Source organism: Muscardinus avellanarius (genome assembly GCF_963383645.1).
Source record: "Muscardinus avellanarius genome assembly, chromosome: 11".
Lineage (NCBI taxonomy): Eukaryota > Metazoa > Chordata > Mammalia > Rodentia > Gliridae > Muscardinus > Muscardinus avellanarius.
In genome coordinates, this window is record NC_137797.1 from 110976304 (window position 1) to 111004299 (window position 27996).

The following is a 27996-nucleotide window of genomic DNA, read 5'->3' on the forward strand; positions in this document are numbered from 1 at the left end:
GAAAACTAGAAACCACTAAAGAAAGAAATTGAAGAGGATCTCAGAAAATGAAAGCATCTCCAATGTACTTGGATAGGCAAAATAATTATCAAAATGGCCACCCTACCAATAGTGATTCACAGATTCAAAGCAACTCCCCATTAAAATATCATGGGCATTCTCTATAGGTCTACAAAAATCAGTCCTAAAATTTATATTGAACAACATAAGACCTAGAATAGTCAGAACAATTCTCAGCAATAAGAACCATGCAGTAGGCATCACAATACCTGACTACAAACTATACTATAGAATCATAATAATAAAAACAGCATGGCATTGGCACAAAAACAGAAATATAGACCAATGAAACAGAATAGAAGATTCAGAAACAATTCCTTATTGTATAGCCAGTTGATTTTTGATAAAGTTTCAAAAACATACACTAAAGACATCTCTTTCTTTCTTTCTTTCTTTCTTTTTCTTTCTTTTTTTTCTCTCTCTTTTTTTTTGGTGGTATTAGGGTTCCTGGAAGCCCTTCTACCTCCGGGCTACACTCCCAGACCTATTTTATTAATATTTTTATTTGGAAACAGGGTCTCTTAAGCCAGCACGGCTGGATTCGAACCTGCGTGATCCTCCTGTCTCTGCCTCCCAAGCGCGGGGATTACAAGTGTCTGTCACCACGCCCAGCTTAAAGAAAGCCTTTTAAACAAATGGTGTTGGGGGAAAATGATTTTCTATGTGTAGAAGAATGGAATTAAACTCCAATTTCTCACTCTATAAAAGAATCATCTGAAGATGTATCAAGACCTAAACATTATACCAGAAATGTTGAAACTGCCGGAAGAGATAGGCACTGGTAGAAATGTTCTCAGTAAGACTGCAAAAGCTCAGAAAATTAAAACAAGAATTAATAAATGGAATAGAATTAAATTAAAAAAGCTTCTGTAGATCAAAGGAAACTATCAAGAACCTACAAAATGGAATATATTTGCCACTTATTTATCTAAAAAAGGCCTAATATCTAAATTATACTTAATGAACTTAGCACTAAAAAATCCCAATAAATAGAACTTAGCAGATATTTCTCAACAGGAGAAATAAAAATGACCAGTAAATATATTTTTTAAAAGTTCAACATCATTAGAAACCAGGGGAATTCACACCAAAGCTACACTGAACTTCCATCTAATTTCAGCTAGAATGACAATTATCAAGAACGCAAACAATAACAAGTGCTGGTGAGGATGTAGGGAAACAGAAACTCCAATACACTGTTGGTGAAACAACACACTAAAACAGCTGCTTGTGGAGATCAGTGCGAAGGTTTCTCAGAATAGTGTGAGCGTAGCTGCCATATGGTCTGTCACCACCACTCCTGGGCATTATTCTAAGGGAATTAAAGTCATAATATTATAGCAATGCTTGCATATCCATGTTACAGCAGCATAATTCACAAGAGTTAAAATATGGAACCAGTTTGGATATCCATTGACACATGGATGGATCACAAAGCTAGTATATGGACACAATGGAATTTCATTCAGTCACAAAGAACAAAATTATGTCATTCGTAGGAAAATGGATGGAGTTTGAGACTGTTCTGTTAAGCAAGATTAGCCCATCTCATAAGATGACCACTTGTATTTTTCCTCATATGTGAAAACTAGAGAGAAGTTGGAAAACAATAATAACATCCAATATAAGACAGAGACTCCACTTGGAAATATGCAGGGGGTTTCAGGGAAGGATGACAGGGGATGGAAACATAAAAAATTTAAGATTTGTAATACTGCTACACAAATATACACACACATATATGTTTATGTGTTACACACATATAAAACCAGTAAATAATGCTATACACACATAAATGTATGTGTGTGTGTGTGTGTGTGTGTGTGTGTATTTACACACACCAGTATATATATATATTTGCTGGTCATATATATATATATATATATATATATATATATATGTGTGTGTGTGTGTGTGTGTGTGTGTGTGTGTGTGTGTGTATGCTTATTAATACCAATTTACCAATTCTAATCTAAAAGGCTGGTGCAGGGAGAGGAAGAACAGGGGTAGGACCCAAGAATTGTGTGCATATCGTATATTCCTAAGATGCCTTTGTATACTCCTATCACCTTCTACCTCAGCATGATATAGGATTACAATGCACCAAATAAAAGTAAAAATAAATATGTAATAAAATATAAAGTCAATGGGAAGATTTGTACAAATTAATACTATATCATTTTATGGAAGGGACTTGGGTATTTGCAGGTGTTGGAATCTATGGGGGTCCTGGGACCAATCCCCTGCCTCCCCACACCCTTCACATATTGGGGGACTACAGCAATTTGAAAACTGTGTCCATCTTAGGCCAATTTACCCTCTAATTTTTTTTTATAACAGAAGTGCTTGCTTCCTCTGCTTCTGTTTTTCACTGTAGCAAAACATGTTAGCTTCCAGAAACTGCCCTAGAAAGTTAAGGGACACAATAACTTGTTTGTGGGATGGTGATTTCAGTCACTAACATCATTACTTCTCATTTTCGTCATGCTTGAAGACACCAGTGGAGGGGGGAGAAGTACCTGACTGTAATGTGGAGGTCGTATAATATGAAATAACTGTATTCATAGCTCTGCTACTTACTTGGCAGAAAAATCAATGGGCTGCATTTTATCATTGCACGTAGGACAGTTATGTAGTGTTCCATACACTATAAACATTTGCTGGGGCTCCAGGAAAAGCTAGTTTAGAAAGGAATATCTGGGTAGAAATTAAGTTTGAAAATTGCTAATGACAAATCTTCTAAGATACCCTAGAAGAATGAGGAGTAAGACTATGTCTGTGGATTAAACTTCATCACTTTTAATGAAATACATTTCACTTGGCCTAATTTTCCGGACAGAGGCCTCACCGCATTACCTGAATCATACTCTCCTACAGTAAATGCTCTGGTCTAACAGTCTCCTTTGCATTAAGAAAGAATGAGTTTTCCTCTTAATACTGCCTTCAAAGTGTCCCAGAGCTTTTGATATGGTGTATCTTTTCTCTTTTGTTTTTAGAAATTTCTTGATTTCACCCCATACTTCGTTCAGTCTCCACATATTTATGTGGTTTCTCTGGATCTTCTTATCGTTGATTTCTAGTTTCATTCCATTATGGTCTGAAAAGACACAGGGAAGTATGTCACATTTTTTGAAATTGATAGTGCTCACTTTGTGTCTCAGGATGTGATCTATTTTGGAGAAGGTTCCATGAGCAGCTGAGAAAAATGTGAACTCTGGTGTAGTTGGGTGGAATATTCTATATGTGTCCAACAGGTCCATTTGATTAATGGTGTTCTTTAGGTCTGATGTTTCTTTACTGACCTTTTGTCTAGAAGATGGGGTCAAAGAAGTGAGAGGGGTGTTGAAGTCACCTTCCACAAGAGTCAATTCAAGATGGATCAAAGACTTGGAAATTAAAGCAGAAAATTTGAGGCTCCTTGAAGAGGGCATAGGACTTGGAAATTAGACAAGAGACCTATGTTCCTTGACGAGGGCATAGGGCCAACACTGCAACACTAAGGCACAGATAATAACTTTCTCAACAAGACCCCAAAGGCACAAGAAACTAAAAGATGAATCAATATGTGGGACTGCATGAAACTGAAGAGTTTCTGTACAGCAAAAGAAGCCATCAAAGAACCTCAATCAAGGAGAAGATTTTTGCCAACTACTCCTCCAATAGAGGACTGCTATCTAGAATATATTAATATCTAGAATATAACTCAAGAAACGCAGCAGTAAGAAAACAACCCAATCAAAAAATGGGCAAGTGAATTAAATAGACACTTCATGAAGGAAGAAATTCAAATGGCCAATAAATGCATGAAAAATGCTCAACATCACTGGCAATCAGAGAGATGCAAATCAAAACTACCCTGAGATTTCACCTAACTCCAACTAGAATGGCAATCATTCAAAACACAAACAGCAACAAATGCTGGTGAGGATGTGGAGAAGTGGGAACTCTAAGACATTGTTGGTGGGATTGCAAATTAGTGCAACCACTCTGGAAAACAGTATGGAGGATCCTCAGAAGAATGGGAATGAACTTACCATTTGATCTAGCAATACCAATTCTGGGTATCAACCCAAAAGGATGGAACCCAAACTACCAAGCTAATGCATGTGTATCTATGTTCATAGCTGCACAATTCACCATAGCCAAACTATGGAGTCAGCCAAGATGTCCATCAACAGATGAATGGATTACAAAACTATGGGATATGCACACAATAGAATTTTACTCAGCCATAAAGAAAAACAACATTACGTCATTTACAGGGAAATGGATGGAGCTGGAGGACATTATGCTAAGTGAGATTGGTCAGTCACAAAAAATAAGATATCAGATGCTTTCCCTAATATACAAAAGCTAGGGAGAAATGGGTCATAGGAGGAACTCTAGATGAAGAAGGAGATTTGCTTTATTTATTTATTTATTTGCTTTAGAGGAGCAAATAAGGCGACCTGAGGGGATGGGAGGGGAAGAGGGAAACTCTCTAAAGCACACGATGTACTTAAACAAACATATCAAAGTCAATCTCTAATCCGAGCATGGAAAGGAGGGATGGGGAGGGAATGGGGTGGGGATTGCGTAAGCAGTAATTGGATGATGTGTGCATGTACGTCTACACAAGTCTTTTATCCCATTAAGATGTATGATTACAATGCACCAATAAAAAATTCAAAAAGAAAGAATGGGGTAGCCTTAGAAATGATCACTCATAGGTATTTGATTCACTTCTTAACTTTGTAGGTAATGTCTTTTCCATGACACCCTGTGCACCTCTGTTTCTGTGCTTCTAGAATAGTCTCTTAGTGCTTAGGTTTAGGCATCTGTCTTCTGAGGGAAAATGGGCACTACCCATGTTTATGTCTAAGTGCCATGCACAGTGCCTTGCTTACTACTGCTAAAACCCTGACTGAATGAGTATTCTCAACCAAAACACGGGGCCTCCAACACGTCATGCCCAAGGATGTGGGACTTTCTCTGGGTGGATCCTCAGTTCACCCATTTTCTCTCACACTACAGGTATTTTACAGATGGGTACTTTGACACTAGCAATTTGCCAATGTATTTGAAATTGTGTCAGGGCTCAGTGTTTCCAGCTATGATGAAAAATCCATAGATTAAGAGGGAATATTATGGTTAGATATCTATGGCCTATAGTGAGAAGATGGTATTGCTAATTTTGACCAAGAGGTTTATTCACTTTCCCAGTTATTTCCCTTCCTCCCTCCCTCTCCTCTCTCTCTCTCTCTCTCTCTCTCTCTCTCTCTCTCTCTCTCTCTCTCTCTCTCTCTCTCTCTCTCTCTCTCCATCTCTTGCAGTACTGGGGATGGAACTCAGGGTCATTCTACCTCTGAGCTACACCCTCAGCCCTATTTTATTTTTATTCTTTATTTTGAAACAGGGTCTTACTGAGTTTCAGGGGACTTCACTAAGTACCTGAGGCTGGCCATGAACCGCAATCCTCCTGTCTCAGCCTCCCAAATGCTGGGATTACAAGCGTACACCACTGTGCCCGGCTCATTCTTTTTTTTAAAATAAGTTATTTCTGAGTTATCATAGCATTGGGTTGTAAAGAATTTAGTTTATGAACTGCAGCTTTTTAATGCTTTCCAAGACCACAAGCCTTGTCTTTCTTTGCATTTGTAATGCACTCACTCACAGGGAAAGGCTTTCTCCAGGTGCTGGCTCTCCAAAGCCCACCTTGTTGAGTGACTCACAGAAGCGTCTGGCCTTCGAGATAACTCTGCAGAAGGCAAAAGTAGAAATGAAGCAGGAGGGTTCCATCCTGTGTAAGATGCCCAGTCCAACACCAGTGGCGGCCATTGATGATCTACAAGAAAGCTCAGGATGGACCTTTGACGTTGTTGCTTTTTTATTTATCTATCCATGGAACAGTTGGTGGCCCTGGAACTTACGAACACATCACAAGATAGGGCTCCTGTCCCCAGGAGCTCATGACTACTTTACACGGACGGCAGTTGTCACGCTGTCTCAGGGAGCTGGGCTGCCCGTCCACGTGTGATGTGACCCACAGGACAGTGGAGTATCTCCTGGCCACTGACCAGCTCCATGTACTACTTTCAGCCCAGTGATAATTCAGAATGATCCTGAATCTGCTGCCAGCCTACCTGGGTCACTATGTGGGTTCTGATTATTCACGTCAAGGGAGAAGTTCAAGAACCACAACAGCCTTTTGAAAGATGGAAGAAAGCAAATAAGATTAAAAAAAAAAACACACGGAGAACTTCCAGTGGCCATACTGCCTGCACAAAGCGTTCAAGCTGGAATTAATCATTTCAGCCATTTGTAAGGAGGTTTGTGTCTCTCTTTTCATAAGCATCTCTCCCTGCAATAAATGACGTTCTGTTTTATGAAAGTATAATGTGAAAATCTACTGATAAGCCAAATAATAAAAATTTTACAGCATGTCAGGGCTTTATTATTATTATTATTTAACCTCAATCAAGTTATAATACTGAACACATGTCTCCCTGGCCTAAGTCACCTCGTCAAGTTTAACTGTGTATTCAACTTCATTTGCATGCCATACGATCTGGGCTGGAGAACAACAATACCATTGTAGTGTTAATTGAAAACTCCAAACTGAGAGCCAGAAGAAACCACGGGGTTGATTGCTGAGGGTCCCAGGGAAGGGGATCTATTCCCACACCTGCAGTGGGTCCATAACACTAACATTGTTACCGACATCTGGGTCTAATCAGTCCAGAGGCCTTGATATGCTGCTCCTGGGGCACATAAATTTAGCATTACATTCATTTTAAAAGCCCCCTCTTTCAGTTTTTTAAGGACAAGATAGATTCATGGCTCCACTGAGTCTAACAAAGTAGAAACCACAAACAGACTCAGTTACCACCACAGGCCTCCTGGCCTTGACGGACCAACTCAGCGCTACCTCCTTGATGGAACTTTCTGTACGGCCCTGGCCATCAGGAACGTGTGTCTACCAACAGTGAAGTTTGACTGAAAGGCTGTATTAGAAAGAAAAGCAAATCCTCAGAACGTGAGCCAGTTTGTGTAAGTTAGACGTTAAGGGATGTGTGATAGTATTGGGCTGAGAAGTCATCATAGGCCATGCTTGCTTCATAACTGAAAGGCCTTTGGGGATTGACCCTCCCTGGTGTGCTGTGAGAGTTTGCATCCAAAGGGACTTTCCTGAAGAAAAGTTAAAGATTTGTAGATCTTTCTGTGGGACTTTGGCTGGCTGGTCGCTAAAGACAAAGGCTCTGTTTGACCTGGTAATTGCTTTCCGCAACCGCTCTACAAAGCGTGGCTTTTACAGGGAGCTCCGCCACCACTCAACAAGAGTGAAAACCAAACATCTCTTGTGTTCCATGCAGAGGCCCCAGGTAACCAGAGAGCTCTAAAAGAGAAAAAAGCCAGAAGGATTTGCACAGTGACATTTACTATGAAAGAAAACAAAACGAAAGCATTGGCAGCCTCGCAAACTACTTGTGTGCCCGAGACTCATTTGTGAGAGGGCAGAAATTTTCATATATTTTGTTTGGGGTTGTTGTTTTTCTTTTTCTATCTTTCCTTGTACGTTGCTAACTTTTTTTTTTTTTTCTTGAGCAGCTGAAGAATTCCAAAATGATTTGGGGAAGTGTTTGCGGGTGGGGGGATAAAGTGTATGCTGGCCACACTGTTTTAATTTGTCGGCTCAAGTATGGTACCTGGCTTTCAGTAACATCACGTGAACTGGAAAAAAATTACCCTTTGAATGAGCATCTGTAAGTGATCTCACTTTGGAAGTCAGTAAACAAATACGATTAATAATTACAGAATAAATGCAGGAAGAGGGGAGCCATTGCTCCTTGCATTTCCCCCTATGTTGTAAAGCATTCGGTAGTGAGTATCTTATCTTGCCTTATACTTTATCCTGGGCTCCATTTTATTCTCTCTAGCCACGCTTTGTATCCAAAGGGATTTTTCAGAAGAAAAGTTATAAGTAAGCATAAATACAGCCTTATGAGTGAAAACTATGAAAATCAAACTGGTTCTCTTCTTATTTGTGGTTTGCTTTGTTTTTTGGTATTGGTGGTTAAACCTAGAGACATTGTACCACGGACCCACACTTCAAGTCCTTTTAATATTTTTCGTTTTTAAATAGGCTCTTGCTAGGTTGTTGAATGCCTTGCTAATTTGTTGAGGCTGGTCTCAACTCTAATCATTCTGTCTCCACCTTTTGGTTATCCGAAGGATTCAAGGATATAAAGATGGACATTTAACAAAGCTGTCTACATACATAAGATCAGTGTAGATCTTTGGATCTGTGGTCAGAGTCGCAGGAAAAAATGAAGTTCCTTGAAGCGAGTCCCTGCTGGGTTTCGGGGATGCTGCAGGGCACTTTGGGACAGGGCTCATGGCAAAGGCTGCTTTCTTCCTTTCATCTGTCTTGCCAGCTTGCTTGGCTCTTCCTTCTAGATCCTTCTGTGAAAAATAGTGTGCATTCAGTCTTTGATTTGGTTTCGGAAGCTGGAGGTGCGCGGACACATTCAATGTGCTCTGAGTGATATATTATACTTGCAATACACTTTCTATGATTTATATTTTGAAGATAGCTTAAAGCTAGGTCAGGGCAGCCGCATCGGTCTACAGTATAATGCACATCTGTGAAGGCAAAGGGCTTATTTCATTTGTTTAATGAGAAGCGATAGGTCTGTATGAGGTGGGAGGAATTCCCACAAGACAGACTGGGAGGTGTTGACAACGTCCCATTTACCAAGTCATGCATGTGGTAAGACCTCATACCAGATCTGTCTAAAAGCCCTTCACTGTTCAGTTTAGAGATGTCTTTAAATACCTTGTTCCAGTAAGCTTAGTTTTGCAGCTCTGAACACTTTCAGGAAGTGAATATGTGACTTACTAACAGACCATTTGACAGTAGACAGAAACACAGTCTAAGTCATTATTAAGTTTTAGTTTATTACCTTGAAAACCTATGGAATGCCTCCCTCTACCCACAGATTTGGGTACATAGCTATTTCCTAGTTGTCCATGATTGAGGAGCAGGAGGAATATAAAGGGAAATTTGGGACAGTTTCTGGGTCCCTTAGTGTCAGTGACATCTACATTTCCACACACAGGTTTACAAACTGCTTCTTGCCCGCCTTCCTTGAAACAAAGCCTTCCTTTTTTTTGTTTTTTGTTTTCTGTTTTTTTTTTTTTTTTTTTTTTTTTTTTTTTGTGTGTGTGTGTGTGTGGTACTGGGGTTCCTGGAAACCCTTCTACCTCCGGGCTACACCCCCAGACCCATTTTTATACTTTTAAAATTTGGAAACAGGGTCTCTTATGCCAGCGAGGCTGGCTTCGAACCTGCACGATCCTCCTGTCTCCGCCTCCCAAGCGCGGGGATTACAAGCGTGCGCCACCACGCCCGGCCAAAGCCTTCCATGTTATTTCATATTATTTCCTAGGGAATCTTTCTGGCAACACATAAAGAAGCTTTGTTACACTGGATGAGTTTATGAGATACAATTGTCTTCTGTTCTGAAATGCGCTGGTCCCTTTCGTCCACAGGAGGTACATCTGAGACTGTGGAGAGTACTAAGCCTCAAGAATGCTGAGCTCTATGTCTTCTCCACCTTAACTCAGCACTTGCGCACCGTGGCTGTAACCTTCACAGTCATGGGTGCAATGGCAAAACTGACATACACTTCTTTAATTTCTTCTCCACAATTTCATGGATAGCAGATTCATTCTCACAGTAGATCTGAGCATCCTTACACACCATATATATATATATATATATATATATATATATATATATATATATATATATATATAAAATTTTTTTTCTTATTACATTGAGAACTTTCTCCTTTTCATTTAAAAGAGGCTCTTATCAGCTTCTCCTTGGCATGTCTAAGTTTCCAGCCTTGCTACTCTTGCCCTTCAGGGGACATTATTAAGTGAAACCCAGCAGTACTCCAACACAAGCTCAGTGGTTCCTGGACGGTAGACCAGCTCACCCAGGTGGCTTCTACAGCACTGTCAGGCACACAGCATGTGCCGCAGAACCTGCTGAACAAAGGGATATTCACACCACAGGCAGGTGGGCACGGTGCTCCAGCTTGCATCATGCTGGAACATGCGTGCAGGTTAGCTCAGATGAACTGCTTACTTTTGGAGCTTTCTATTTCCTTTTGGGGGGACTGTGCTGGATTGTGGATAACTAAAGCCATGTAAAGCAGAGCCCTAGATAGAGGAGGATTCCTGTGCGTCCCTCTCCGCCAACCCAGACTACGTAGTTCCCTCAGGTTTCTTGGCCTTGAGATCTTTTATCTTGAGGAACTTTGAAAAAAGCGACAGTCGGGCATTTCTTGAATATTATTCGGCTATGTTGTTCTTCTGGTATGCATCAGTTCTAAAAAACTAAAAGGAGTTTTTAGATCTTCCTCCTAAATTATGTGATTATTAGTATGCCTCCAGGGAAAAAAAAATTATCCTGGAGCAACATTGGCAGGAAATGGCAACTTTTAGTGACGAAACAGTAAAAAAAAAAAAAAAAAAAAAAAAAAACCTAAAAGACTAGACACTTGAGAACATAGAGGAACACTTGAGTCCTCATAGACCTTTCAATCCCGCCATTAGCTTAAAAGATCGCAATATATTCTGCAAAGTGCGATGAGTAAGGGTTAGAATTTACTGGGAGCTTGGATAAATGACCAAACTGCAAACATTAATCTATTTAAGAATAAGAATAAATATAAGTAAAACAGATACCTTAGGGGCAGAACTTTGAGATTGCGGAGCGTTTAGACGCATAAATAGCTATAGAGGTAGAGATACAGGAGCTGGGGGGGCAAGGACTGACGTGGGTGGAAATGCATCCTATGGAAGATGAAAGGAATTGCAGAGACCCCACCGTGCCGCGCCACTTGGACTGGCTTCTTTGTTCAGTGGGGGTCTTTCTTTCAAGTCTGAACCTATTTAACCTTTGGGAGTGAAATATTTATGTCTTAGTGGGAAATCTGCATTTCATTGTAAAACCAGAACTCATTGTCCTTGGCTCCTCCATTTTTCGCCGAAACATTCTCTTTCCTAGGTTTTGTGCATTTAATGGTTATATATAAGAAGAAACCGGATCAAAAGTACAGAAGAGAGGCATATTTACATTCAGGCTCTAAGCGTAGTGCCTGTCTCTTGGACAAAATTTTATCGATGGTCTTAAAGCCAGTGCCCGAATTTTGTTTGGGTTTGTTAGGCCCAAGTTTGTAAGTTAGATTCCTGTTTTCCTCCTGTTCAGCTTTTCTATTTCAACCTGAGTTATTCTAATCCTACCAAAAATGTAATGAAGGAGACCTTTTATGTTAGCTCTAAAATTATATCCACCATTGTTTAACGATTATTCTATTAATCATTTTTGTTATTGTTTCAAGGAAATAACATTTTTGTCAGTAATTTATATAGACGACAAATATTTGGTTTGTTTATTTATATATTTGGTTCTGGGAATTGAATCTAGGAGCACTCTGCCTCTGAGTTACACCTCCAGCCCTTTTATTTTTAAAACAGGGTTTTGCCAAATTGCTAAGGGTCTCACTAAGTTACTGAGGCTGGCCTTGAGCCCGTCATCCTCCTGTCTCAGCATCCCAAGTACTGGGATTAAAGACATGCATCATCATGCCCAGCAAGAGAAAGGTATCTAGTAGCTTATTATTCATTTAAAAGTCAGGTCACTGGGTGGAGTTAATTATTTCTCTTGAATATAAGTAGATGCTTTGGGATATTGTAATGAATGCACTAAACAAAATAGAAATTATTCTTATTTTGCTAATGGTAATATGTTCTCTGTACTCTATTAAATGGAGGTAACATATTTGATTTATTACCATATACACAAATTTGTTAAGGTCCTGGAAGGGGCTGCAGCTGATACTTACATATTCTCAGTGGCTTAGCAAAATAAAATTCCTCTCCTAACCAGTGTGAGTGGTCCTAGTTGGTGGGCCTCCCCTAGGAAGTGGTTCATGGGCCCAGCTGAGTCTGGATTACAGATTTACCATCTTCAGATGTAGGCTCCATGTTTGCAGAGAAAAGAAAGCAGCTCTGAGGTAGCAATAATTGGTGTGCAAGGTGTTCCACTTGCACGAAGGGTACACACTGCTCCTCTGCAGGACTCGCTGCCAAGAAGGTTACACACACTCCTGGGTGTAAGAAACCAAGAAGATGCCGTCCTGGCTGTGCAGCTGCTCCCAGCGGCCACCACGAAGGGATGTAGCCCTCTCTGCTGTAAGAAGGCCTCTGTCAAAGCTGAACCTGAGGGTTTTGATGAAGAATAAATAAGGAAACCCATGTAGCAGCCTTGTAGAAACCAGGATAGAGAAACTTCCTCCTTCTCTCACTCCTCATTCCCCTCTTTCTCCTAAAATATCAGATACCTTCTAGAGACTGTCTTGGTTTTACTGCCTCTTGTAGTAGAGATGCTGCCTGGACCAACTGCCCCAAACTTCTTTCCTGTCATGAATCTCAAGGTCAAAAAATACTGAGTTTTTTTTCTCTTCATCTTTAGAATTTTGCTCTAGAATGCATCTAAGCACAATTTCATTAACTCAACACAAAACGTCTTAGCATAATCACCTGTAATTTCAGTTGTGAGTTTACCGTGCATTTGCTAAAACACTGGTCAATAGAAATGGCCAACTAAAAGAAACATGTATAATAAAGAATTCAATATGTGCATTTTAAGGAGTTATAGCTGGGTCTGGTGGTGTATGCTTAGAATCCCAGTACTTGGGAGGCTGAGACAGGACGACCATGGGTTCCAGGACAGCCTCAGCAAGTACTGAGACTATCATCAACCTAGCAAGACCTTGTTTCAAAAATAAGTAAATAAGTAAATAAATAAATAAATGAATGAATAATAAATATGCATGGGGGTATGTAGCTTAGAGATAGGATGCTCCTGGCCTCAATCCCCAGTACCCCCTTAAAAAACACACAGTTATACTTTGGCATCTTACAGTTTCAGTGCCCCCCTACAAAAAGAATCATGACACTAGGCAAAATAAACACAGCAGGTCATTTTTAGGAATAAACAACAGGTAAAGATGGGAAGAAGAATGTCTCTCTCCTTAAGAGGACACACGAGGGGAGGTGAGCCCATACGTGTGCACGATTGCCCCTGGACTCCCCCACAGGTACTTTCCTTCTAAAGAGTAGTTTTGGGGAGCCTGTGTAGAATAGCAGTCCTACTTTGCTGAGGAACGCATTGGAGTTCCAGGCTGTTTCAGTCCCTGACACTGGCTGGTCAAGGAGCCTGAGAAGACATTTTCCCAGAGGGTGGTCCTGCACGTCCACGTAGAGGTCACCGTGTGTCGTTGCCCAGTGGTCGAGATGTGTGTACACAAGATAAGATACAAAGGGGCCCAGGAGAAAGCTCCTGGTGCGGGAATGTGAGACGTTGTTGCTTCAGCCCAGCCAGAGTAGGGGCATCTTGTGACAAGAAACTTAGGTACACAGTGGAAGCTCTGCACCCTGAAGAAAAAGACATGCACGGGGAATGTCTTAAAACTGAAATAAAACTTAAAAAAAAAACTGAAATAAAACTTATTTCAGTTTTCAGCTTAAAACTGAAATAAAACCACCTTAACAAAAAGCGAAACCAGTCAGACAGGCCCCACAGGATTTGCAAGTAATTTACTTGCCTTCTGGAAAGAATGCAGTACCCCTAAAGGGAGAGCGCAGGATCCAGAATATCAGTTGTGTACATCATCAACAATGATTAAAAAAAATGGGACATTCAAAAGAATAGGAAACAGTGGCCTGCAGTCAGAAGAAATACTGTTCTTTATAAATAAACCCAAGATGATCACGTTGATTGTGCTGGTAGACAAGGCCCTGAGAATAGCTATGACAAGTACACTTAAGAATCCAAAGCAAAATGTAGTCATAATGAACGAAGAGAAGAGAAATATTGCCAGTCAATTGTAACCTATAAATAGTAACCAAAAGAAAATTCTACAACTCAAGTGGGTGTTCTTGCATAGAGGCTGAGACGGGAGGATCACAGGTTTGAGGCCAGCCTCAGCAAGTTTAGTGAGAAACCCTCAACAACTTAACCAGGCCCTGTTTTAAAACAAAAAGGGTTGAGGTGGATTATAGGTGTAGAATGCCCTCAGGTTCAATCCTCACTACCAAAAAAGAAAAAGAAAAAGAAAAGAAAAAAATGATGGCTGTATTCATTTGCTTGACATTGTGATGATCTCAGTAGGATTGAAACATGTTGCTCACCTTAAATATACACAACAAAATGGCCTAAAGAAGGCACTGATCAGGCTTACCGGCACATGCAAGACGGTGAGGAAGAGCAGTGAGTCTGAAGATCGTGTGTTATAAAGTACCCAGGATGAAGAGTGCGGGGGACGAAACAGCACAGAAGACCAAAACCTGCACTGAGCTCAGTGACCTGCAAAGCATAACGGGGGGTCAATTTGGATCCGGGAACTTAATAGCGATCATACATCTCTATGTTTGTATTATGGTCATAAGTTTGTATGTTTGTATTAGAACAGTAAGCTCTATGAAGTATGAACATAGAGGACCAAAGGGAGAAACAGGAAAATTCAGAGTTCATCACCAACAAGTACCTGAGGTGATCAATTCTGGCTCCTGGTTTCGGAGGTTCCGGTCCAGTTGTGTTTGGGACTGTGGTGAGGCAGCTTGTCGTAGCAAGAGTGTGTGGCTGAGAAAAACATCCTCCCCATGTCCAGAAAGCAAGAGGAAGGGGAGGGGTCCCACAATCCCCTTCCAGGGCACACCCCAATGACCCGAAGTCCTGCCACTAGGCCCCGCCCCTTAAAGACCCACCACCTCCCACTAGCACCAGGCTGAGGAGCAAGCCGTCCACAAGTGGGCCTGGGCACAGTTTTGATTCAAACCACAAAAATACTCAAAAGAGAGAAATCCCCTGAAATGGCACCAAGCTACTCAAGTCAAATGTGCATCAGATCTGTGGATCTGATTTTAGTCACTATTTGAAAAAAAAGTTAAGTGAACGTTAGCAAAGTACATGAAATTGTACCCAAAGTTATGTGCAGAAAATTTGTTCAGACTTTGTTTAGCTATTTCTGCTCTAGACCTAGACGTTAGTTGCCTTAACCGTGCTGTATCTGATTTTTTTTTTTTTTTCCGGAACTGGGGCTTGATCCTGGTCACATTCTACCTCCGAGCTACATTCCCGGCCTTATTTTTTATGCTTTATTCTGAAACAGGGTCTCACTAAGTTGTGGAGTGTCTCACTAAGTAGCTGAGGCTCACTGAGAACTCGCAATCCTCCTAGCTCAGCCTCCCAGGTAGGGCGCCACCACACCTGGCTGATGTATCTCTTTTGAAAATACACAGGACTACTGAATGCCTCCTTTCTCTCATCTCTCTACACACACAGACTCTGGAACCTCAGAGAAATGCATCATCATTTGGCTGGAAAAAGAATTTTTTTAATTAAAGTAGTTTGTGAGTAGGTCCAAAAGGAAAGGGACTTAATAGTGAAGAAAAGCAGTTTAAGCTACATATATACTTGATGTGTGTGTGTGTGTGTGTGTGTGTGTGTGTGTGTGTGTGTGTGTGTATGTGTGCACGTGTGCAAGGTGATGCTTGAAAAACACTAGAACAGAATGCAAGGTAACACTAACTTAGTTTTGATTAGAGTTTTGATGCTGTCTTACAATCAGGTTACATATGAACAAAACTTGTAGACCTCAATAACAACATCAGACTTCTGAAGGGATGACTAACGCACCCTTATTTTTTAAATTTCATACTTCGGAGCCTGAATTAAAGTATTTCACTACCCTTAAACCATGATGAAACCATAGAAGCATCATAGCATGGGCTAAAGCTCCAGGGACACTATTAGCAATTTTGCTTTTACTCATCCTACGTGATTGTGAAAATGTGGGTTCTGCATCCCCGGGAGACTCTTATCCCCACATTTGGCACAACTGCTGCTATATCAACAGAAAACATTAGGCACGGTGGTGGGGCCCTTTGCGGGCCTTTCCTCAGAAAATTGTTGATGTCAGCGATGCTAAGAGTAGACCTTAAGTCAAGGGGAAATTGGCTTCCTGGGGAAAAAAATAAAGGAACATGGTATAGCGAATGTATAAATAGTGGTCACACATAGCAGATGATAATTTTATTTTATTTATCATCATGGAGGCACAAAAAAGGAGCAGTTTTCCGATGAAAAGATCAGACTGGGTCAGAATTAGCCTGAACAGGGACACAAGGATGGCCTAGGTAAGCGGGCCGTGCATAGGGGCAAACGCAATGAGAAGAAAACACGGGTGTCTCAGCGGCGAGGAAGGTGCGCCCGCAGATCCGTGCGATGGTGTCGCCACCGAGTCGTAAGGCAGAGTGATCGCGGAACTGAGGAATCAGTGAAGTCCAGTGTCCAGTTACGTCTGCCGGAGCCTCGGAGCTCAGTTTATGGGTGGCAGCACAATTAGTCTCAGGTTACATGTGGCAGATTGTTTGGTATCTTGTATGCACTGAGAGTTGACTGTTCAGAGTTTTGAATTGCACAAAAGCCACTTGATGTAGACACAGAAATACTAGAATGCGGCTTTACAAGTGAGCTACAGAGGCGAGTGAAAATTTTTGGAGCCATAAGAACATAAAACATTAGGACAACTTATTAGCTTAATGAAATGCAGCCAGTTTGGGCATAGAGCAGATTCTGGGACAAACTGTAATGGAACTTCCTGGAGTCAGGGATGAGCTTTCTCTAGCATATGCTCTGGCTTAAGTCAGTCCTACCCGTAGGGAAAAGCAGGATGGAAAATTTTATTTTTTATAAGCTATTAAACTGTGAATAGGAGATTGAGCTTAATACACGGCTGTCGCATTATGAGAAGCCATTAAATCAGGGTGGGAAGACAATTCACTATTTTTCCAACAGCATAGCAATTGAGAACAGGAAGGGTTCAGTGCAAACGTTCTCATAAGTCCCTCTGGGTTGCAAATGGACTAGTGGAGGCCGCCTATAACTGTGGCAGCTGGTGAGTAATTTGTAGCCTGTAGCCACCCGTTCTAAGTGTTTACAGCAAGCCTCTGGCTCAACTGTTTGGGTAAGAGTCATTCTCTCTGGAACTATTATCACTAGGACACTTCATGTGGATGGCACGTAACCAAGGGAGGCAGATGTCTGGAAACATTTTAGGGTTAAGATATGCTAAATTAGGAATTACGATTCTTAGAATATAACGAGGAAAGGATGTCTAGATAGAAGGGGACTTTTTAGGGTCCTGAGTGGAGGATAAATACTTCTCATCCTAGCCGCGCCTTTATTACTAGGATTGAAAACTGGACTGGAAGGCATCCGGCAGGGGTGGTGTGGAGAAGAGAAAGTTCTGAGGAATATGTTAGGAATCCTTGGAGATCCCGCACGGACTTTCTACCCTGACACTTAGCGAGTTGTTCTTCATTCTCCAGGGCTGTCCTATCTAACAAGAATAACTCGAGTGGCCAATTCCTTTCTCTGTTTTCATTTTCTTATAAAATAGAGGAGGTAGAACAGCTCCTGCTGGAATCCTGGCTCATGAACTCGCATCCGCGTCTCACATTTGCACAAACGAGCACAGTCTTTTACCCTTCCTGCGCCCCGGCCCTGTGAGCGGTGACTTTGCAGTTTCCCCACCACAGGTGGAGTTCATTTCTTCCTCTCTTGAGTTTGAGTTTATGTCGCCCCTGACTTTGGTCCACAGAATGGAGCAGAAGTGAGGATGTGCCAGTTCTGGTCCAGGTCTCAGGAGAGCTGCATGATTTTGCTCATTCTCTTGGAACTCTGCCACCACTGTGTGAACAGCGCTGGGCCAGCGTGATGGATGGTAAGAGACACGTGGCCCGATCACCCTTGCCACTCCAGCTGGCGCCCGGAAAAACACCAGATGTAAGAGAGGACACATAGACCAGCCAGCCCCTGTTAACCTGCCAGCTAATGGCAGGTGCTGGCTGAGCCGAGCTGAGACCTGCTAAGCCTGGCTCAAGTCTTCAGAGCCATCCGGCTGACCTGTGGAACCGTTAGGAATAATACATGTTTACTGTTGTTTAAAAGGAGAGGTTGACAAACTATGGCCCATGAACCAGCTGCCAGCTTTTGTAAATAAAGTTTTATTGGAACGCAGCCATTCCCATTTGTTTCTGTATTGTATATGGCTATTTCCTGCTATAATGGCAGAGCTGAGTAGCAGAGAGAGAGAGAGAGAGAGAGAGAGAGAGAGAGAGAGAGAGAGAGAGAGAGAGAGAGATAGATATCATATAGTCCTCAAAAAGCAAAGTGTTCACTCTCTGGCCCTTTAAGAAAAGGTTTGGTGAAGCATTCATTTAAACCAGTATTCTTTGGGGAGATTTGTCACGCAACAATGTCTAAGGGTCATATTATCACTTTAAGAGGTTAATGGATGGTTAGTTTGCAAACCAATCTATCTTTAAAACCACAGTGGCTTAAATAGGAATTATGTTTTTATCTCACAATGATGGGAGTTGGCTGGGCTCAGCCAGCAGTTCTTCTGTTCCGTGTGATATCAGACACTGAGGTTTTATGGAAGGAAGACAGGGCTTAAGTTTCTGAGCTGGCTCATGCAGGTGGCTGGCAGGTCTGGGTCTGGGAGACAAGGTAAAACTCTTGACTGGGCACCTCACAGCAGGCAGTGCTGGTTTGTGGCTGGATTCTGAGAGAAGCTCTTTCCCAAGCCAAGGCTCCAAGACTTCTATGATCAGCACCTCAAGACTTCTATGGCCTTACTGTCCTGGACCAAAGCGCCTCGCAGGCTCAGCCCAGGCCCAGAGGGAGGGAATACATGAGGGAACAAATACCCAAGGGTCAGGCTTTTTGTGGGGTGGGGAAGCAACTTTAGAGACTAGATATTTCATCTAGAGACAGAACCTTTACTTTCCTTCCTTTCCCACCTCCCTTTCTCTCTCTCCGTTTTTTCTTCTCTATTCTTGGAACTTGGGATTGAACACCGGGCCCTTCTACCACTGAGCTACATCCCCAGCCCTCTATTAAATATTTAAAAATTTGAAATAGGGTCCTACTAAATTATAGCATGCTGACCTCAAACCTTCAATCCTTCTGTCTCAGTCTTTCAGGTGCTGGGTTATAGGTATTTCTACCACACCTGGCTTTTTTGGTATTTTATTGTACAGGAATTATTAGATTTATCAGCTTACTTAACACACACACACACACACACACACACACACACACACACACACATCAATGTTATGGAATAAAAAACTGGAATGGAGGGTTCCTGAAAGTTGTTATATGTAGAAAAAAAATGTTATTAAATTATCTTAGAGAGAGAGGGAGGGAGGGAGGGAGAGAGGGGGGGGGAGAGAGAGAGAATGAATATAGCCCCATTCTTGGACCAGGATCCTGGGTTGACTTGACTCGGTTGGGGCAGCGGAGTGATTTTTATAACGGGATCTTTTACCTTTAGGAAAGTCCACTTCACTTCTGTTCCAATTAAAATGTGTGATGACTCTTTCACCTTAATGGTTTTAAAGCTTTACATCGCATCATATCATTTTATTCATCGTTGGCATGTGGATGGTTTAGACTGGACGACGTCCAAGAGTGAAATGTATTGAGATGACGCAACCACTTCCCAGGAGTCTCCGTTCTCCCTCCGGCAGCCGCCGCTCCCCGGCACCTGTGGGCCGGGATGGTCCACTCCAGGCAGTCTGAAGGAAGTCGGCACGGATTATCTGGGTGCCGCTTTGGAGATTCTCCTCTCTAAGATCAACCCCAATCCCTGTCCTATCCGTCTTAAGCTCTCCGTTCGTTCTGTCTCCATTGATCAGCCAATGGCTTTGAATCACAGCACCCGGATCATATGTTTGGTTCTTTTGATTTCCAAACAGTGGCTTGCTCTCCTGCAGCGTTCTGATCTTCCCTTTGAGGTGGCAACAGCTAGCCCGCATTAACTCCATTCTCTCTTTCGAGGTCAGTGGCAACAACTCCTCTCTGGACCCCCCTCAACATGCCCTGGCCCCACATACCAGCAGAGGGAGAGAAAGGCTGAACCACATAAGCCTTGCTTTACTTGCCTTGGTGCTGGAAGTTACACTGAGTCAGTAGAAACGAGGTGTAAACATATTTCTTTTGCTCAATTCTTAACCAGGAGATTTAGGAAAAAAATCAAGTGAATTCCTTCTCAAGCATTCTCTTCTCCCTGTGCATGACTTTCACATGTTTAAATAAAATCCTGCACTTCTCAAATACTTCCAAAATTTGTGTTTCTTTCGTGACTGTGCTGAATAGTCCAGTTTTCTGTCGTCTTCCACCACAGTATTTTGTCCCCGGTTTTGGGGCTTGCTCTCCGAGATTACGCCAACTACGTGCAGGCCATATTCTTACTCCTGTAATTCCAGCTATTCAGTCAAGGATCCACGCAAATTAGTAAGCAGGGCAGCAGTCAATGAGAGAGAAGAGGAACAAAATGTGGCCTGTAGTGAAGGTTTCAACGATGGAGCGTGGCCAACAGGGTCAACTTCTTTACCTCATGTGGTCACGATGGGTTCATTGAGGTAGATGGAGTCAAACCCACCTGCCATGGTCCAGATATGTTCCTCCTATTTTTCACTTTTTTTGCATATTCTTTGTCATTTCTTCTGGGTTTTTATTTTATTTTATTTATTTATTTTGCGGTACTGGGAATGGGTCCTAGGGTCATTCTATCTCCGAGCTACACCCCCAGGCCTATTTTTTTACTCTATTTTGAAACAGAGTTTCACTGAGTTGCAAAGGATCTCACTAAATAGTAGCTGAGGCTGTCCACAAACTGCAATCCTCCTGTCTCAGCCTCCCGAATGCTGGGATTACAAGTGTGTGCCACAACGCCCGGCTTTCTTCTGCTTTTTTTTTTTTTTTTTATGGCTGTCTTCTAAAAGTTGTTCATGGTGCTAGACTCTTGACCCTATACTCACCACTTTAGGTACTTAAACTACTTCTTAAAAATTAGTCTAATGGAGCTGAAAGTTAATAACAGTAAAGTGAACAAAACTTAAACATGTGGCTGAGTGTTCATGTCTGCACATGTGCAGCTATACATAGAAAATTTCTATTACACCAAAAGTCTTCCTTTTTCATGTCCTCTTTGAAGAAGTATGGCCCCAGAGATTAATTTCACCCATTTTCCTATGAAATGTTTAGGAGGTACCATTGACATACCATAAGTGGCATATTTCAAATTTTTGAAAGATAAACAAAACATTTGCGAAAACACAGACACCATCAAGATAAGGGGCACATCCTTCCCTCTCAGCGTAGTCTTCTTCTCTTTCTCACTAGACGGCATTTCTGAACCGCAAAGATTATGTTTCTTATCTCTATTCTGAGCAGTAAGCACAGTGCCTGGCTCAAAAGAATCATTTGATGAATATTTGATAAATGTTTGCTGAATGAGAGCCTGCTGCGCAGACCTTGAACTTTGATGAGCTTCTACCTCTCGTTCTTAACTACATGTTTTCACTTGGCTGCACTTGCAGGGGGAAACTTACGTCCTGAATTCAATGAAATAAACTTCCTCTCTCCTTCTGTGTTCCTTTCCCAATGACTCAACCTTCCAATTAATTCTCCAGGACATTCATCTGGTAGTTAATTTTTACCACTTCCTTTTTTCTTATTTGGATTTTCATATCAAGTCACTTCTCATAAACTATTAATACGTTCTTGCTGGAAATTTTGGACTGGAGCCTTTCACCCATTTCTGTATTTATTATCTTATTCCAAAGTTTATCTCTTCATTTGTTGACTATGTTGACTATTGTGTTTGTATTATCTGTGTCTAGTTCTCCTTTCCCCAGGCTGCTCAGCAGATAGCTAACAAAGAGGTCTTCCTTCTGCATTGCTTCATTCTGCGTTTCCTCTAAGAAGCGAAGAACTCTAGACTCCTTTCTTCTGTTAGTGGCAGTCTCAGTCTCTTTTGTAAGCATCATGGGCATAGGGCCTGTGCACCTGCAACACAGCCATCCAGTCCCCTCACAAAACTCAGTACCTTCTCCTTTGCCTTTGCTCTGCTGGCCCCATGGATGCCATCGTCCTCCCTCTCATAACACTGCATCTATCACTTTCTCCAAGACCTGCTCCAGGCTTACCTCTTCCAAAAAGGTGTCAAAGAGTTTAAGAGTTGGATGGACGCGAGTGACTGTTCCCTTACTCTCCATCCCTTGCTCGTGGGCGTTTAGAACTATCACCTGTGTTAGGCTGCCGTTTAGGGCCTAGCTGCACCATCGGGGACCAGATGTCTGGATCCTAACTTTGCCTTCTTTAACTTTTCTGCAGAAGTGTCCTCCTTTGCTCAGGATGCCGTTTCGATACTTTCTAGATGTCTTTTCTCCCAGGTGGCACTCCATCTTTAAGATTTTTTAAAGTATTTGCACAATCAGAAGGGAAACATTCTCTCCTAAAGCACATTTGAGCCGTTGATCTTTAGAATCTGGGCATCAAGTCTTATGAATTATCAGAGACTTCTTAAATTGGTCTTAGCTGTGCATGAAGAAGACAGATTTCAGCTTGGCGTGACGGCCCATGCCTGGAGAGAGAGAGAGAGAGAGAGAGAGAGAGAGAGAGAGAGAGAGAGAGATTGATTGATTGATTGAGATTCATTGGAGAAAATGTCCTTAGCAGGATATCTACCACTTTATTTTCTAAACTTTTCTTCTCAAGATCTGATCACAGCTAGAAAGAACAACAGTTGAAGCTGAGGAATCCTGGCTGCTGGTCCCAGGAGTCTCAGCTCCCACAAGCCCCCAGGGATGCCCCTGTAGCTATCAGCCAAAGGACCAGTTGAGGTCCTGCTCTGGATGGGTTCCCTGCCAGGGGACTGGTGGAAAGCTAGAACATTACCATCTTGACTACCCGGAGGAGCCAACATCTCAGACACAGCTCTCGACCAAGCAACACACGTGGATCCTAAACATAAAAGCGGAGAATTGAGAAAACAGCCATTTTCCTCAAAATACAGACAGACTGTTGTTCACCTGGTTTGTCATATTAGGACCGTCCTGTGGGGTTGCCGCTCTGAGGATACATTAATCTTTCTCCAAAACGTTTTTGATCTCTAGATCCAACCCAGAAGACTGAGTGAGGCAGCCGGCTGTTTGCAAGGAAGGGCGCGCTTGCTTACTTACCTCAGCCAGGTAAACAGGCGGCTAGAGGCCTGTTCTGCTGAGTGATGTGGGCAGCCCTTAACCGAGACACCAAGTCTTACAGAGCCCATTAGAACCAGGAATACAGCGTGTTTTCATGCGGGGAAGTTGGTGCAATGTTCTGTGTAAGCGTAGAAAGTCCATTTATCACGGGAGTCTGAACACTGTGGGTTTGTTCCCGAGGCTTCTATTAAAACCCCGAAGTCCTTGAGTCATGTGTTTACTTAGTTACTTCATTAAATTATTGGCTACTATAACTCTCAAGCTTTATGGACTTTCCCCATTTCTACGTTACCAAAGAAAAACCCAAACAAGAATTAGTCCCACATTTTCCTCTGTAAGGCGGGTCCCCCGAGCCAAGTTGGCCAGCCTCCGCGGTTTGCCAGCCTCCGCGGTTCAGTTTCTCTCCTGAACAAGGGCACAGAAGTGGTCTTTTTCCCCTTGAATGTGCGTATTCCTGATGGAGCTAAAAACTTCCATAAATCAATAAAGTAATTGCTACATAATGACCTATTGTTAGTGTTCCTGCCCAGAATGATGTCACTTGGGGGTAATGGAGCTACTGAATCAAAAAACATGGCAGCTGTTTCCAATTTATTTGAGAGTCAGTTGGACAGAAAATTAAATAAACACATAGACAGGAGGACAAGGGCAAGTCCTCATATTATTCTTAGGGTGGTTTTAATTCCATTGCAGAAGTCAGCAGGCAGCTGATACTGCCGCCCAGTTCTGCATTTATCGCCCGTCCAGTGTGTCAGGGAGGGGACACCTGTCAGGTCACCAGTCTAGGCTTTGGTTATTTGCATTTTAAAACGCGCATACCAGCAAAGGGGCCTGGATCAAACTTTTCCTTTCTTTTTTTTTTTTTTCGTTTTGGTTTGGTTTTGCTGCTAGTCTAATTTTTCCACTCTCAGGAATTAAAGCTGGAGGAAAAGTGACTTGATTCTCTACCTGCATGGAGGGGCGTCTCCCTCTCTCTCTCTCTCTCTATCTCTCTCTCTCTCCTCTCTCTCTCCTCTCTCTCCTCCCTCAGGGAAGGCAGCCTAGAATCTTTAAAAATTACTCTCTCCTCCTCAGGGGAGGCCCGGAGACTTGTATTTGTTGTGGTGCCTGAAGAAAAAAAAAAGCGTCCCTGGGCTTGCGGGGCTCCTCTCCACTGTGACGCCGGCTTTGATGTGCCCCTTTGATGTTCAGCCTGGAGGCAGCTGGAGAGGATTATCAAAAGTAGCCCTAACTGGCCAGGTTGGAGATGGGGGGTGCAGCACCACCGCACGTCTGCCGAGGTGGGGTGCTGCCCCGCACAGCTGAGTGCCTGGACACCCCATACCCTAGCCGGCTGCGGAGGGGGCTGTCACCTCCAGATTGTCCTTCTGAGTGCCTTGCAATGGACTTGTCATTCCATGGGGTAAACACTATTTTTATTATTTCTTAAATTGAGGGGACTTCATGGTAACTCGAAAAGAATTTCAACTTGTCATGCAAAGGAATTAGAATTAGCCATCGAACCCAATTCAGAAAAGTTTCTCTTGTGCCAAAAGCATCTTTGAAATGGAAACCATCGTCCTCAGAGAGGCCGGCTTCTTGTCAGTCAGATGGAGGGCTGGCTCCGGAGGGCCAACCGGCAGGAGGCGTGAAGGACAGCGTTGCCTAGGAAGGCAGGGTCCAAAAAGACAGTAAGTCAATGCACAAGTCAAGATAGCATTTTAGAGAGAGTGGGCAATGGCATGAAAAACGATCAATGTTGCTTCATTGCCTCAAAGAAGCGTCAATGTGGGATACAGGCTGATCTTGGCGCGGTAGGTCAGAAAAGGGTCCCTGGTAAAATGTTACGACACCTGCTAGAAGCCAGGCTCTATGCCAGCCAGGCCGAGGCCAGAGGGGAGAGAGCCCCGGAGGCAAAGGGCCCTCTTTGGAATACGCTTCCTGTGCAAGCAAGGGGACCTTGTATCTGGTGAGTGTGAGGCAGTTTGAAATTGGGCCAGAAGGCTGGTGGATTGGAAAGGGCAGCTAGAGGGACTTGCAGGTCACTTAAGAGCTCTGGGTTTTACTTTAATTGCCGTAACGGCTCCCAAGAATAAGCAGAGAAAATTCCAGTATGATGAGATGTTGGTGCTGAGAGGAGGCAGGACTTAGTCCTGAGCAAGGCCACCAGTGCGTCCTACTCAGAACACAGCTGGGCACGTCCATGTACCCCTCAGGATGCCGGGAACTCACCGGGTGTAGACAGTGACTCCCCAAACACATGGCCCTTCTGCTTTGAGAATGTTGCTTTTGAGAGACACCAGCAAAAAGCTGTGTCCTGAAGGAGCTACAGGTGCCTTCACACACCCCGTTACTAGGCAGCTCCTCTGTCCAATTCCCATAAGCAGATTTATTTTCTTTCTTTTTTGGGGGTGGTAATGGAAATTGAAACCAGGGGCATTCTACCTCTGAGCTCCCCTCTCCCTGACCTATGTCTTTTTCTTTATTTTGGAACAGGGTCTCACTAAGTTGTGGAGGGCCTCTCTGAGTAGCTGAGGCTGGCCAAGAACCCGCAATCCTCCTGCCTTAGCCTGGCAAGTACTGGGATTACAAGCGTGTGCCACCAGAAGCAAGCTTCACATGTTGGAAACTCGGCTTGGTGATAGTTCTTTTGAGGGGAATCAGTAACTTTCACCACCACCAAATATCCAAGCTACTCAAAGTATGTTGTTTTGTGCTTTCTCAAAGTCTTCCTGGGTTATCTTCAGAAGAAAAGTGATATGCTACCAATTAAAAGCAGGTTGAATTGTGGTTCAAAGTTTAAATCTTATTTTTTTAATAATGTATCTTCCAAAGCCAGGCGTGGTGGTGCATGCTTGTAATCCCCGCGCTTGGGAGGCAGAGACAGGAGGATCGCTCAGGTTCGAAGCCAGCTGCGTGTGCTGGCTTAGGAGACCCTGTTTCCCCCCAAAAAAAAAAAAAATGTAAAAAAAAAAAATAGGTCTGGGAGTGTAGCCCGGAGGTAGAAGGGCTTCCAGGAACCCCAGTACAACCAAAAAAAAAAAAAAAAAGTATCCTCCAATAGTAACCTAAGGCACCTCTAAGAAAAACAATGAGTAAGTCATGTATAATAGAAATTGCAGAGAGAAGTAGATCACTTGACTTTCTTCCTAGGGTGAAGGAGAATAATCCTGCCCAACTAGGCAGATATCGGAGAAAGAGACTGGTCTGGCTGAAGGGATGTTCAGATAAGGGCTTGGTGCCTTAGGAAGCCCAAGACCCATTCCTTCTTCCTTCGTGGGAAAGCTGAGTATCTCTAGCAGACAGATGGGACAAAAAGCACAGGCTTTATTGCCATGGTAAGAAAGTCAGATGATCTGATTTGGAGAGCTGAGGAGAAACTGCTGGAGCTTTCTGACACATACTGAAGACTCGGATGCATTAACCCAGCAAATTAAGCAGATGCTCTGTTGGGCATGTGAATAAAAAAATTCCTTTAAAGTTAGTTCTTCTGTTTGTCTTTGTTTTCACCATCATGTAGGTAACTTATGGTTGCTTTAATAATTTAATCACTCTCATTTGGAAGCATAGTTAGAAATGGGAACTTTGGAATGATATATATGTCACAGTTTGCCCATGATGAAAGTGAGGGCTCAGAAAGTCATTTTAACTCTTAGTTTGGGGCTCTTCCTCTGTAAAGTGGAGAATATAGTGGTGCCTACCCACTTTTAAACGCCCATAAACCTTGGCCTTTATTATGGCTATGAAGAATAATTTGGAGGAAGTGTGGGTTTTAATAAGCTCACAAGGGCGCAGGGGTGAATCTGCAGTTGGTGGTAGTTTACACAAACTGCCAAGAGATTACTAAGACATGGCTAACTTCCTTAAGTGGAGGAGTGGAACCTTATGAGTCCCTAGTGTACAACATGAGGGAAAGTTTTGCAGGAAGGGAGTTACCAGGGTGCCCTGGCCCACATCACCCTTACCCAGGGACATCTCCTTGCCGGCCAAGCTCCTCCGGAGGCTCGGCCCCGGATGGTGCCACACTGGTTCTGTAACAGTGGGGCATGGGACCACTGGCAAATTCTTACCGAACATGTAATCGTGAGCCTTCTGGGCTACAACCTCTGATTCCCTCATTAACTAAAACAGAACCCCAAGTGCTCCCCATTCTGTGATTTCTCACTCTAGAGAAATCATGCAAGTTTGAAACAGGACTTGTAAGGAAAAATGTAATTGGATTTTATTTTTTCACATTTATTCATTTTCACACACAAGAAGGCATGTGCAAAAGGCTCTTGCCCATTTCTTTAATGCCAGGGACTCTACAGGGTCATGGTCTGCTACACTAACACGGTTTCAGCGCCTCCGAGGTACAGAAAAGTCTATCTTTTAGAGATAATTTCAGCAGCTGCCACTGATGGTGGCATGTGTGTGTGTGTGTGTGTGTGTGTGTATGTGTGTGTGTGTGTGTGTGTGTGTGTGTGTGTTTTCAATTAGGTATCCATGGAATCATGGGATGCCTTTATTAAAGTGTATTCTTTTAAAGAAAAAGAGAGAGTCGACTAATGAAGTAGTAATAAAGAGAAGATAAGGAGGATGTAAACGGGCATAGAGCCACCACGTTTTCACTTGCTATTGCTACTAAAACTTCCTCTCTCAGTAATGTGTCGCCCATACGCAACACAACATGCTCATCCTCGAAGGGCTTGCTTTCTGCCAGGGTTTCGGCATCCATTAATACGGCATCAAAACATAACCGGGATTGCTTTGGTGATTCGAAGGGAGTAATGTCTGCTTCTC